At 37.6% G+C, this 12,559-nt stretch overlaps 1 non-coding gene across 1 annotated transcript; it reads right to left on the reverse strand.

Moving 5' to 3' along the window:
• Window positions 1-3,148: 3,148 nt before the first annotated feature.
• On the reverse strand, window positions 3,149-3,255 carry LOC140894174 (small nucleolar RNA R71). The gene has a single exon (XR_012153720.1). It is a non-coding gene; the product is annotated as a small nucleolar RNA R71 (small nucleolar RNA).
• Window positions 3,256-12,559: the final 9,304 nt, after the last annotated feature.

Here is a 12,559-nt window from a genome sequence, read left to right on the forward strand (position 1 = left end):
ACGATGACCACTAACGGTCATTGTCGTTGGTATGTGTATTCTCTTTTTTATTATCGATATATTGCACATTGAGTACAATGCACAATCTAAGTTTGGGGGGGTGGTGTTGTTTTGAATGAATTGTTTGTGATGTGTTTAGTCTGCTGAAGTTGGTCAGTTAAAAGATAGTTTTGAAATTCTGATGGTTTTGCATGTTGAAGTTTGTCACTAGTTCCTGCGTTTGCTTTATTTTTCATAGTTCGTATTGTGTTTAATGTTCGTTCGTGTGTTTGTCTCTTTAGAAAAAAAATATGAAAATTTGAAGAAAAAAAAAAAAGAAAAATGGCCTATGATGATGAAATGGGAAAAGAAAAAGAGCATATAATCTAGTGTTGGAGACATTGTATCTTGAGTTCTAGCATTTTATGCACTATAGCCTTGACAGTCGATACTCCTGATAAGTAGAAAAAGAAATGTGGATTTTGTAAGTGGATTGGATAATTTGACTCTTAACTTTGGTGATTTATACTCAAGACCGAGGTAGACTAATACAAGCATAGAAATGATTTAGGCAATTTTATTGAAAAAAATGAATAACTAAAAAGTTGCAAAAGAAACAGAAGAAAAAAAATTCTTACAACTCCATCCGGGCCTGGAAAGGGATTGAAATCCTAATTACCAATCCATGGCTAAGTTTGCGGATAAAATGGGGTTGATGCTCCATCCGGGCTATAGACGAGGGGATTGAAATCCGAATCCTAACTTTAGTTATAGCTAAGTCTGCGAGTAATTTATGGGGCTAAAAATAAAAACCGGGTGCAAAATCCGGTGATTTTATGAAAAATATGTAATAATTGAATAAGTAATTTTGATCTTTGTAAATAGAAGTTGAACTTGGTGGAGAGTATTTCGAAACTAGAGAGCGGGGTTAATGACTCTTTGAGGCTACTGGTTGCATGATTTGATCGAAATTTAGGTGGGTAGATGAGATTGGCTAATCACACACACGAGAACTCTTGAGAAAAATTAGCTACAGATGGATTAATTGTTGAACATCTGAGGCCGATTGGTTTATTAAAGTTTTATTTCTTTCTTGTGTGTTGTCTTTTTGTTTGTTTGTTTAATGGTTTTGTTTTTTTCGAGACTAGCAAAAGTTCAAGTTTGGGGGGATTTGATAAGTACAATTTTTGCACTTATATTTTATATGAATTAGCTTGGATTTTGTTATGTTTTGAGTAATATTATGCATTTTTCTTGTTGTTAGTATCGTTTGCAGAAACTTGAGTGATATATATTTTATTTGGATAAAAGGAGTAAAAAAATTCAAAAATAAGTGAAGAAAAGAGATGGAAAAAAGGAAATAAAAATGCACAGACTGGCGCTTCAGCGCCACTTACCAAGCGCTCCAGCGCTACACGGATCCTCCGAAGAAAAGAAAAGTCCAAGTTTAGGCGCTCTAGAGCCTTGTCCCTAGCGCTCCAGCGCCGTTTTGGAAAATTGTCGGGTGCCCCAGCGCCAAAGGGCAGCGCTCCAGCGCTTCACTGGTTTAATTTTAGGAAAGTTTTAATGTGGATTTTTAACGGAATTTTTGGACTTAATTACGGAGATACTAGGGTTTAGAGAATTATTAAGAGAATAGGACGGCTGTTGAGAGTTTTTGGAGTGCAGAAGAGCTCAAGAACTCGGTACGAAAATGGAAGACGGCGGCATCCAGCGATGGAGAAGCTTAATTCTACTTCGTTCTAGTTTTCTCTTTGAACTCTAATTATTTTCTAGTTTGATGGATTGTCTGAAAAACATGTTTTGCTTGATCTTTGAATTATTATGAACTAATTTCTTAGTCTAGAGGTAGACGGATCTTGACTGAAATCATGATTTGGATATTTTGATTTATATATTTGAATTCTTCACACAGTTTATTTGTGTTTTCCTGATTTTAATGCTTTCAAGTTACTAGTCATAGATTGAATGATATTTTATTTGGAATCTATCACTCGAGAGAGGGGATTTTGAATACGACATAAGAAAATACATCTTTGATGTTTATATTGTTCGAGAGGCATATAACTTCATAGAAGTCATTAGAAGAATCATTGTCATGTCATTTATCGAATTTAATAGTTCAACTTAGATAGAGATATTGAGTTTGTTATTGAATACGAATTTATGCTTGACACTCGAGAGAGGTAGTAGAAAATAATAGGGATTCTTGGCTAATAAACTAGAAGAATTTATAATTAAACAATCATTAGAAATAAATTGTGGTGGACAGTCAAGTGAAGTCGAACCTCTAGAATTCATCTCTTATTGAATTTTCATCTTGCAAATTCGTGGTTATTTAAATTTTATTTCTTGCAACATTTTAGTTTTATTAAACTCAAACCATCTTCGTAGCTCTACATAGGATTATGATTTGATTAGTTACAAATATTTAATATAATATCATTTTATTCATTCTCTGTGGGATCGACTACTTGGACTCATTTTCTATATTAAAACTTAACACCGTACGCTTGCGAGCGAAAAACACGCAACAAATTTTTGGCGCCATTGCCGGGGAATGAATTTTATTTGATTTATATTAAATTGCGCTAATTAATCTTAATTTTGATTTAGAGCATTTTATTTTATTTTATTTGTTTTAATTTTAAATTTTTCATTTTAATTTATGAAGTTTATGCGAAAAAGCCAAAGTTACGACTCACTGCTCTTTGATCCGGAAATTGAGAAAACTGCTATCTTGAGAAAAGCTAGAAGAGAAGAGTTGCAACTAATGGCTGAAGAAAGAGAAAGAGTTGAAAATAATGCTCCGGTTCCAATCAGAGATCACTTTAGACCGGTGATCAATAATTATTATTCTGGAATAGCTCGGCAGAATATCACAACAAATAATTTTAAGTTGAATCCAGCTTTGACCAATATGGTGCAGCATAGTCAATTTAGGGGTGCAGCTACTGAAGATCCGAATTTGCACCTGCGCACTTTTCTGGAAATTGCTGACACGGTGAAAATTCATGGTGTTACTGAGGACACCATCAGACTACGATTGTTCCCGTTCTCTCTTAGGGACAATGCTCGTAGTTGGTTACAGTCACTTCCGTTGGGGAGCACATGGGAGGGCATGGCTTCAAAATTTATGACTAAGTATTTTCCACTTGCCAAGTCTGCCCAACTAAAAATAGAGTTCACTACTTTCAAATAGAAAGATTACGAGCTACTTTATGAAGCTTGGGAGCGGTACAAGGAATTGCTAAGAAAGTGTCTGAACCATAATTTTTCGGATTGGGAACAAATTGAATTATTCTACAATGGTTTGAATGGGCCAACTAGGATTTCTTTGGATGCTGCGGCTGGAGGTTCAATATTTTCTAAATTTCCTGCAGAGACTTATGAGATACTTGAGAAAATGACTATTAATAGTTATCAGTGGCCGAGTGAGAGATCTGTGATAAGGAAGCCTACTGGAATTCATGAAGTTGATGTGTTCACGGCCTTGATTGCTCAAATGGCTATTATTTCTACACAGTTTACTGCGCTGACCAAAGGGAATCAAGTTTCTACTGAGACGACATCACTGGCGACTGCTGTAAATTCTGTTGATGGATTTGAGAGTGTGGAGCAAGCTCAATACTTGAACAACAAAAATTTCAATAACTATCGATGTAATCCTGCACCCAATAAATATCACCCTAGTTTGTGCAATCATTAAAATTTTTCCTATGCAAACAATAAGAATGTGTTGAATCCTCCATCGGGGTTCAATACTCAGAATGGTGAGGGTTCTTTGGAAGATTTGGTGAATAATTTTATTTTGATGTCATCCACAAGATTTAAGAGGAATGAGAATAGGCTTGATAGTATGGAGACGCACTTGACCAATGTGAGTGCTTTTATGAAAAATTTTGAAACACAAATTGGTCAATTGGCAAATGCATTGAATAATCAGCAGAGAGGAGCGTTTCCTAGTAATACTGAGGTTAATCTAAGGGAGCAATGCAAGGCTATCACTCTTAGAAGTGGTAAGGAAGTTGGGGTAGATGACCCAAAGGTAGTGGATAATGAGGATCGAGTAGAGGAAATTGAGGTTGAATTTGAAAAATCTGTCAATAAAAATTCCAGCAAGTCTGTAGTTGTGCCTGAGAAACCGCCTGTGCCAAAAGCTGTTCTGTCATATCCACAGCGGTTCAAGAAAAAACCGTTGGATGAAAATTTTTATAAGTTTCTTGACATCTTCAAGAAAATTCATATAAATATTCCATTCGCTGATGCTTTGGAGAAAATTCCACACTATGCAAAATTCATGAAGGATGTGATGGCAAGGAAGAGAAAGCTTGAAGAATTTGACATGGTGAAGTTTACCAAAGAGTGCAGCGCCATCCTGAAAAAGAAACTACCACAAAAATTGAAAGATCCAGGGAGTTTTACTATTCCTTGTATTATTGGTGGTGCAACTGTTAATAGGGCATTATGTGATTTAGGTGCAAGTATTAATTTAATGTCTTTGTCTATTTTCAGGTCCTTGGAGCTTGGCGAGGTGAAACCGACCACAATTACTCTGCATTTGGCTGACCGTTCTCTTACTTATCCTCGAGGAGTGGTGGAGGATGTACTGGTAGAAGTAGATAAATTTATTTTTCCTACTGACTTTGTAGTGCTTGACATGGAAGAAGATCAAGATGTCCCTCTAATTTTGGGGAGACCATCTTTGGCGACTGGCAAAACTTTAATTGATGTGCAGGAGAGTGAATTAACTCTACGAGTTTGTGGTGAAGCGGTTACTTTCAATATTTATAAGATCATGAAATACCAAGATGAGGTACATTCTTGTAACCGCATTGACTTATTTAATTCTTATGAGAATAATTTTGGTGTAGGAATGGAGTTGGAGGATGCATTGGCGAGGTGCTTAATAAATTTTGGTCTAACATGGGTGTTATATCCTTCCGCGGAAGTACCTAGCCTTAACAAACATGTTAGTGTTGTCACATCTTACAAGGTTCACTTGTTAATGAGTTCAAAACTCATACTCTTAAATGACAAAACATGTCGTCTCAACTATTCGAATCACAAATCTATTTGTACGAAGTCCTAGTACTAACAATCATAACCAAAATTAACAATGTAATTTATATTGGTCCTATTCAAAATCCCCTCTCTCTAGTTCCAGATTTCAAATAAATATTACAATTCAATTAGTGATCAATTAATTGAAAAGACAATCAAATCTAGAAAAAAAATAATTAATTTAGGAGAATTCAATCCAATAAAATCAAAAACTCGTAGAAGAGTACACCAGGTTCCATCGTCCCTCTAGACTAATGAAATTTAGTTCAAGATCAAAATATTGCAAAAATAATTCATGTTCACAAATCTAGACATTAATTCCATAATAATAAGTTCAAAAGGATGAAAACAAATCTGAATATTCGATGTCGCGTCCGGTCGATCGATCTTCGTCTCTGTTCATTTTGTTCTTCACGTCTTCAGATTTCTCTCGCCTTCAAATTCTCGTTCAAGCTCTCTCAATTGTTCTGAAGTTGTGCGTGCGGCTGCTCTTATTCTCCTCTGAAAATTCCCTTATTATATGTTTATAAAAGCCCACAATAAAGCCTAAAATTTAGAGTTTCAGATTTCCAAACTCTGATATTTTTTTTTCCTAAATTTTGCAGATGTGCTTGAATATATGCGCATAATTTTTTCAATTGTGGCACAGACTTGCCTTCTTATAAGCGCATATGCGCTAGTTCAATCTCAAGTTTTCTGACTTTTTGCGCGACTTCTCTTCTCTTGAGCGCATATGCGCTTCTTCAATTCCGCATTAGAACGGTTGCTCTATTTCTCTTGCTCTTCTACTCCTTTTTCCTTCCATCAAGCGCAGATGAGCTCTAAGTGAAGAGCAAATGCGCTTATTCTCTTTTTTTCCCGTCCAGGTACTGATTTTTGGCACAGCTGCTCCTTCGATTTCGCGCAGGTGCGCTACAGCTCACTTTCCAGCTGAGCGATAAATTTAAAAAAATCATATCTCATAATTTAGCCGTCGGATTGAGCTGAAATTTTGATAGAAGCTTTAAAACAGCTTAAAATTCATTATTAACGGTAGAGATTGGATTTGTAGGTCTTTAAAAATCCCACTAAGGTTCTGAAATTTGCTGTCCGAAATTCATCTTTTCGCTTATTCTCGGTACTTTTCTTCCAATCCTTACATCTCACAAAAACAACAACACATATGCATAATATCCACTCGATACATCACAAAAGTTAAGTTATCATATATAAATTAAGTGCATAAATTTTATTTATCAAAAATTCATATCTCACAATCTAACCGTCGGATTGAGCTGAACTTTTGACAGCAGCTTCAAAACAACTTAGACTTTATTATGAACGGTGGAGATTGGATTTGGATGCCTGTAAAAAGCCCAGTAATTTTCTGAAATTTGTTGTCCGAAATTCGTATTTTCGCTTCTTCTCGGTACTTTTCTTCCAATCCTTGCATCTCATAAAAACAACAACACATGCATAATATCCACTCGATACATCACAAAAGTCAAGTTAATTCATATATAAATTAAGTGCATAAATTGCACTTATCATTGAGCCAGCGCAGATCGGACGCTCCGAAGTAGAGTTCGGAGGCTCCGATCGTGATCAGACGATCTGTCGGCAGGATCGGACGGTCCGATCATGGCTAGGGCTTACATCATTAATTACGTCAGCAAGGTGACGTCATGGCTGATGCATTGATGGGACTTCGGACGATCCGATGTCGGGATCGGATGCTCCGATCGTGTTCAGAGGCTCCGAACAGGTTCGGACGGTCCGAACGTCGTCTATAAATAGAGGAGCCGAGATTCATTTCTAGGCACACCGAACTTCTCTCTTCTCTCAATTACTTAGCCTTCTAAATTAGATCTAGGGAATTCTAGGCGTTATTTTGGGAATCCGGAAATGGCATAGCGATCCAGGCATCGTAGCGGAGCTGTGGCCTAGTTTTGAGGCAAGAGACAACAAAGGGATGACGATGGACGCATGTATAGCTTTGGTTTTTTAAAAAATTTTAGGAGTATGGAATAGCTTAGTTAAGGCTTTTAGAGCTTAAATAGTGATGCATGTGTATTTGCATTGTAAACACAGTAGTGTGAACTTGTAGGCGTGGGATCTAGACCAGTGGTGCTAGGATTTGTCTGCAGTGTTAGAGGTACGTAAGTACTGAATGAGATAGCCGGCATGATATATATGCTTATATGTTTCATGAGTATGTGCTATATGTTTTACCATGTTTTACTGTTTTAGCACATGCATGTTTTTACACTGGACTGCATCGGGTATGATGTGAGTCATGACAGTTTCCATCGGTGATGAGTTACTCCTTATAGATTCGTGTCTGGGGAGGCTCAGCCCCTGGTTTTGCTATCACTAGGAGCGACCAAGACGGTGGAGTAGACGCTATAGTGGATAGGGGAAATACACGAGTACCCCGCGGAGTCTCTCTCTTAGCATGGTACTGTATATTCATGGAGCCCTGAGTATATTGTTTTACCCAGTATTTTAAAGTCATTTTCTTGCTGCATATTAGTTTATATATCATTGCTTTCATATTGAGCGTTGTCGCTCACGCCCCTGTGTTTGGTACTTTTGGGATACCTTGTGGCGGGTCAGGTTTGAGGCTGGACGGTTCAGGTGATTCGCAGCAGGGTTGAGGTTGTTTCCTGTTGCAGAGAGTGTTTAGTGGTAGGTCTTGTGACCTTAAAACTTTCGATTTCGTTGTATAAGAGTATTTATACACTTTTGTTATCGTCGGTTGTATTCTGTCGATTGGATTTGTTGTATTTTAAATTATTCGCACTTTACGCTTTAAGTATTTATTGCATGCGCTAATTAACTCTGATTAGGTAGTGGATCAGGGTTGGGTCGCTACAAATACATACCCGCCATCCCATAACAGTCCTAGTAGGAATTAATTCATTATTTTCATTTTCAATAACAAACATCCCTCCCTTTTTAGGCACTACTTGAATTGGAATCACCCATTCACTGTCAGAGATAGGATAGATAATACCTGCGTCGAGAAGTTTGATCACTTCTTTTTTCACTACCTCTTGCATAGCTGTGTTCAGACGCCTTTGTGGTTGAGTAGATGTCTTGTGCTCCACCTCCATAAGTATCTTATGCATGCACATGGTTGGACTGATTCCTTTGATATCCTCCAGGCTCCATCCTATGGCTCTAATATGCTCATTAATCACTCTCAGCAGTTTTTCTTCCTCTCACCCTGTCAAAGAAGACGAACAAATTACTGGAAGTTTATCATTCTTTAATAAATATAAATATTTTAAGTGAGAAGGGAGTGGTTTAAGCTCAAGAGTAGGGGGCTCCTCGGTTGATGGCTTCAATGGTTTTGTAATATGGTCAAGCTCCCCTATCTTGGTATTGATGGATCTTTCAAAGGGTGTAATCCCATCCAGATATCTTGCAACTTCATGAACTTCTTCACTTACATGCTCCTCATCCATTGTTCCTGTCAAACAGATTTCTAATGGATCCACGGATAACTGTTCCTGCAAAGAACACTCAACCACTTCATCAGTAACATCAATTCTGAAACAATCAGAATTGTCCGCAGGATAACGAAGGCCCTCAAAAACATTAAAAATCACACTCTCATCATTCATGCGCAAAATTAACTCTCCATTTTTCACATCAATTAAAGCTTTTCCAGTGGCCAAAAATGGTCTACCTAAAATAAGAGGTATCTCACGATCCTCTTCCATATCAAGCACAACAAAATCCACAGTAAAAATAAATTTATCAACCTTAACCAAAAAATCTTCCACAATACCCCTAGGATATATAGATCTATCAGCCAATTAAAGGGAGATGGTGGTTGGCCTAACTTCTCCAATACCTAGCTTTTCAAAACATGAATAAAGCATAAGATTGATACTGACACCTAAATCACATAAAGCCTTACTAAAAAATGATTTTCCAATAGTGCATGGGATTAAAAAGCTATCAGGATCGTTAAGTTTCGGAGGGAGTTTATTTTGTAAAATAGCAGAACATTCTTCCGACTTCACAGTTTCAAAATCCACTAATTTTCTCCTTTTAGACAAAATCTCTTTCAAAAATTTTGCATAACTGGGAATTTGTGCCAAAGCATTTGCAAATGGAATGTTAATGTGAAGCTTTTTGAAAATTTCTATAAATTTTGCAAATTGATTATCCAATTGTAGTTTCTTTGCTAGCTGAGGGAAGGAAAGTTTACTTAAATCAATATTCTTATTATTAGTTGGGTTAGAAGACTTACCTTTCATGCCCATAGGCACCGAATCGGCAGACTTTGGCACGTTCTCCATCCCTTTTTCAATGATTGTTTCCCTTGCTTCCTCATCCTCAATTATCTGCTCCGTAATCTCCACTTGCGATCTAGTAACCGCCAAAATAGTATTGACATCCCTTGGATTATTTTCAGTATTGCTAAGAAACAACCCTGCTGGCCTAGTTGACAATTGTGTCGCTATCTGGCTCATCTGTGTTTCCAACCTTTGCAACATCACCTCTTGATTCTGCAAGCCAGTATCAGTACCTGCTACATAATCTCAACTGCTTTGAAGTATTGGCGGTGGGATCTGCAAGTTTCCATGAGAGATTCGGATGACTCTTCCAGCCAGGATTGTAAGTGTTGCTGTAAGGATTGTTTGGTTGTCTCCCTTGATTTCCCATGAAGTTTGCCGCATCGATTTCAAAGACCTGTTGTTACTCGGGCTGCTGAACTTGTACCTGGTTAGTTGGAGTTGTCTGCATAATCACCATATGATGTGTAAGAGCATCAATCTTAGCATTCAGTGCTATCAGTGCATCTACTTCTAGAACTCCAACTTTTTTCTCCTTCTTCACATCTGGCCATCCTATATTGCTTTCTAAACTCTTCCTCAATCTGTGATGCTACTGAATTCAACTCTGTTGATTTAATCACGACAATTATCTAACGAATAACCACAAGAGATTCGGTAACAATAACCTTACCAAAACTGAAAACACCATAGATCTCAACTACTAATGGTTGACCAACATCAGTTAATCATTTTTCAAACTTGCTAGAGTCCACTGGAACAAATGCACTTATTCAACCCAAAATTGTCGATTGAATCTCAACGAGACTGCTGAAAATCTTTGAATACTATGAATTTTTTATCAAGCCTTAAAAGCTGGCGTTCTTCAATAATCTTGTAAAAACTAATCAGGCTAGTCTCAGAAGACTTGGTTGATGATCCTTGGTACCAAGATGGGTACAATATCAAGTCTTAAAGCAAGCCGAATCTTCCTGATAAGGAAATACTTACCCTAGTTGCCACATGGATCCACTTTCTGTAACCTACTAAAGAGATACTCAGAAACAAGATCTTACTTGACCACATCCACGGTTTGGTAAAGTCAAACTGTTCGTTTCAAAAAGTTTTGACCGTACTGTTCAGTTCCTCCCATTTCTGATAGAGTCGAACAATAATGAAATCCAGGGTTGAAATTCTATTTCAACAATAGTTGAACCTCAACTGCTCTCCTCAGACAGAAGAAAATCTGAAATCTTTACATAAACACTTTTGATCCAATATCTAAGGAATTTGAATGTCAACATTCTATGAGGAGATAATAATTTCTTTAAAGTACCTTTCTCTGGCTAAGTCCCTAAGCACGATAGGCTTACAGAACTAATAAAATTACCTCAGCATCCACATTTTGATAATACCGAACTATAAATCGATACTTACCAGTCTTAACGGTACCATGTACTGGTATCAATCCACTGTGGTTCATTCTTAGCTTGGAAAGATTAATCAAGTTTAGGCAACCCTTTCCGATTCCTGATTACTACTGGAATCCTACACCACTGATCCAAATTATCTGATCTTAGTTTTTCAACCTCTTAACAACTATCTAATCCAAGAATGCTGGAATCAAGGAAATATCATATCGAGTTTTCACCTTGCCTATCTTTGACGGTGTCAGATGATAACTACAATTAACCTTTGGTACTAATCCAACAACAAACTAGATCTATTCAACAAATTAAAGTCCATGTAGTCTAATCCCAATACTGATTATTTACCACATCAGTTCAGAACATAAATTTATAGTGAACCAGACCGGAATCAACTACTAACAGAGTCTTAAGAATGCAATTAAATCTTAAAATGCAAAATTTAAATTTAGAGGAAACTTAAACCAGAAATACAAAGTCACTGGTAGAACAACCGGACTAAAATCGAATAATATTATACAATCTCATCGAATGGAAAGCAATAAAATCCATAACCAACAACCTGATACGAAAATAGGAAAAAACCATGGAACCACTGCAGCTCAACGACCGCTACCTCCGGATCCATCCAACCTAAGCCCTGCCTCATAAAATAGGGTGTCCAACACAAAACACTATGGGCGTGAGCATAAAACGCTCAATACAAAAGTACGAATATACATATACCATGCATGCACATGCAGTATGACAGGTACTGGAAAACCTATCAAGAAGACTGCTCAGTCAAGGCGCCATGATATGTAGCACGCTGGGCCGTCGCATTAGGAGGTGGCTCTCATACCATAAAATTGTGGATATATCCGGATCCAAATCCATAGAATTCATCCACTAAGAATACGGGGCTGAGCGACCCCTACTACGACTATACAAATCAAGGCATAATGCTCAACATGTTCATGCATGCAGCATAATATCAATGCCTATACAAATGTCACAGAAAAGATGCAAATATAATACATGTATATTCAACATGGTATCTCGGATAATACGTCTGTACCTCTATCCTTACAACTCAAGCACCCTAGCAACCTAGCAGATCAGGTACTCAAATTCCAAGCCTATAAGCAATAATCACCATATCACTTATAATACTCTAAAAGTCTTAACTAAGCTATTACATACTCTCTAATCTCTATAGGGATCCAATATTATACCTGGTACGTCGTCAGCCTCAAAACTTAGGCATTGCTTCGCTACTATCCCTGCAGCGTTCCACAACTCCCGGCCCTCCAATAAGATGCCTAGAAAGCCCTAAAACCGAGCTTGAAGGGAGAGAGAGAAGTTTGGAAGGTGCAAATGAAAATGAGCCTCGTCACCTCTATTTATATGCATATATCGGATGGTCCGATCCCTGAGATCGGATCGTCTGATCTCCCCCTTCAACCCCTTCCAAACACGTGTCCTCGTTGTGATGTCACTGCTTACGTAATGTGTTCAAATTGTCCGATCTCAACCTTCGGATTGTTCGATCTTCATGGGTTGTCAAATCAAATCCATATCCACTCCGATCCCTTGTCGGATCGTCCTATCTCTACGGAGCCTCCGATCTCAAACTATGCTTCGGAACTCCGTGCACTTCGGATGGTCCGATCCTGGGGTTCGGATCATCCGATCCTTCCGATAGTTTGGATCCTTTCGGGCCATTTTCAAATGTTTTGAATCCATTTTTCAACTTCTTAGACTCATTTGAGAATTCTTTAATCATGTTTTCGGAAATTAATCATAATTAGGCACTTGATTAGTTTAATTTGGATGCGGGCT

The sequence above is a fragment of the Henckelia pumila genome, chromosome 3 (assembly GCF_033568475.1).
Source record: "Henckelia pumila isolate YLH828 chromosome 3, ASM3356847v2, whole genome shotgun sequence".
Taxonomy (NCBI): Eukaryota; Viridiplantae; Streptophyta; class Magnoliopsida; order Lamiales; family Gesneriaceae; genus Henckelia; species Henckelia pumila.